The sequence below is a fragment of the Penaeus vannamei genome, chromosome 37, assembly GCF_042767895.1.
Source record: "Penaeus vannamei isolate JL-2024 chromosome 37, ASM4276789v1, whole genome shotgun sequence".
Lineage (NCBI taxonomy): Eukaryota > Metazoa > Arthropoda > Malacostraca > Decapoda > Penaeidae > Penaeus > Penaeus vannamei.
The window spans coordinates 912,177-914,676 of NC_091585.1; positions in this window are offsets into that span (position 1 = coordinate 912,177).

Here is a 2,500-nt window from a genome sequence, read left to right on the forward strand (position 1 = left end):
CACAGACAGATAAATGACTTTTAAGACACACATGGGCAACATTTGCAAAAGAAAAAAGAAAAAAAAAAGCAATAGACACAATGATATACCTAAATCACAAAAAAAACAACTAAATCTCCACTGATATGAACATTACTATTGCTCAAACCCTTGCATTATAAACTACTGATCTAACAAAACCCACAAAAGACAAAGAAACTACAAAACTTGGCCGCCACTGTAGCAATAGGCAGTATAAATAAACATGATCATTTAACCCCCATATTAACAAATTAGATTAGTTGGAAATGCGAAAAGGTGTCAGTATGATTGTCGAGGATTTCCTTTCGTATTTCCTCTTAAAAGGCTCAGTGAGACCCTCGATGAGTAGGCATTTTCTCGAGGTTAATTATATACTCAGAAAACATATCACCATTATATTTACAATGCATAGAGCATACACAAAAGCATGAAAAGTCGTGTATCCCCGTAAGAGCTACTGCAGGCGGGGACTATCGCAACTGCCCCGTCTGCCGCAGCGCCGTCGCCTGCCCCGGTCAGTTCTTGAATATCATTGCTCGCGGACCAAGGCAGATATCATTACGTCAAGTAATGATATTCAAGAACCGGCCTGGGTCGCCGCGGCGCAGAAGCCTGCACTGCCTGCCGCGGCGGACGGGGAAGGCGACGGCGCCGAGGCAAAATGAATTCGTTTTTAAGAGTTAAAAGGGTTTCAGGTCGTGACGAGGGTCGTGCTGTATTACGCGCCTGCTGCCAGTACCTCCTCCAGGACCTCAGGTCATCGGCATGAACCAGGGCCAACCACGGTTGCTACACCCCCCCCCCCCCCCATCCCCCAGGATCCAAAACATGTACTGTTTGGGTCGGCGTGCGGTTGTCCAAGAGGGTTGTCCTTATATATCTAACTACACGGCTAGTCAAGCATCAAGGCCGCAACGAGGGCGTAGGACTCTTCGGGGAAGCTTCCGCGTAGCTGGGCGGTAGAAGCGGCAGACATGTGGTATAGTCGAGAGCCGACCTCAACCACTCGGCGCCCGAGGATGCCACTCCCGGCGGAATCGGCTTCAGACTCGGCGAGATGCGCAGCCATACGCTACTGTGTTTTCTTTCGTCAGTGCTTCAAGGTCAAACATTAGCCCATGCAGTCATCGGAATATGACGCCGCCAATGCCTACATTTGTTCAGTCATTTGGTCATTTATGTTCTTTACCGCTTTCATTTTTTTCCTACAGTATATTTCTCTTGTTCTCTTGTAATAAAGAGGACTTTGGATCTCTTTATTACATCAGTTACCATTTGTTTATTCATGAATGTCACTTTTAAAGGCCGTTTCTTTCCTTTTTTTTACGAATAATCCCAGCCTCCTGAGAGCTGTGATATTCTGCTCACTTTCCCGGGACTTTTGACCTAGAAAATATTGACAATCGATTTCTTGTCTTCTTTGTATCGTTCGATTCCATCTTCTACGGCTTTCTCTTCGTGTTCCAATACAGAACATCAGCCAAATTAGTAATATTCCTTGCGGGTTGCCTAGGGTGTTTTTTGTTTATTTATTTATCTTTTTTATTGTTATCTATTTCTATTTTTTATTTATTATTTTTTTACTTTTTTTTGTGTGGTCTCCGCAAGTTATCTTTATTTCTTCCTTTGTGATCTTGATGCCTTTCTTTATTTAACCCCACTTCGTTTACTGTTTCTTTTGCCTTTAATATATAGGCACATGTTGTCATCTTTTTTGTCGCTTTAAATTGTTTTCGATCTGATTAACGGTTCTTGTACTTTGATTACTTTTTCTTGCTTATTCTTTGCTTCGATCTGACTGCCAATCTTGCTTTCTAATTTTTTTTTTTTTCTTCAGCTCCTTGACTTTTCGGTATCCTGTGTATGTGTTTGTTTGTGTGTGTGTGTTCGATTATGCGTGTGTGCGTGTTTGTGTATGTGAGTATGCGTCTGCTTATGTATGTGTGTGTGTGTGTCTGTGTTCGACTATGCGTAGGCGCGGGGGGGGGGGCTGGGGGTCCGTACCCCTGCCCTTTTTCTCAAAGGGGTGAAAGTGCCCCTTTTTCTAGGGCACTTTCTTTCTATTGATCTTGGAATGGCGATGAGACTGTTTATTGTATTTCTGTTTGGTTCAGTGCAAATGATTATTATCATTAAAATTCTTGTAATGTTTTTCCCGTTTTTAAATCTGAAGAAGATAATTCAGGCTATATCCCCTCTAAATAAAAATCATATTGTGCCCATTTTGTGGCCTGGACCCCTGCCCTCTAAAATTCCTAGTTGCGCGCCTGGTGAGTGTATGCGTCTGTGTGTCTGTGTGTGTGTGTGTTCGCCTATGCGTGTGTGCGTGTGCGTGTATGCGAGTATGCGTCTGTGCATGTGTGTGTGTGTGTGTGTGTGTGTGTGTGTGTGTGTGTGTGTGTGTGTGTGTGTGTGTGTGTGTGTGTGTGTGTGTGTGTGTGTGTGTGTGTGTGTGTGTGTGTGTGTGTGTGTGTGTGTG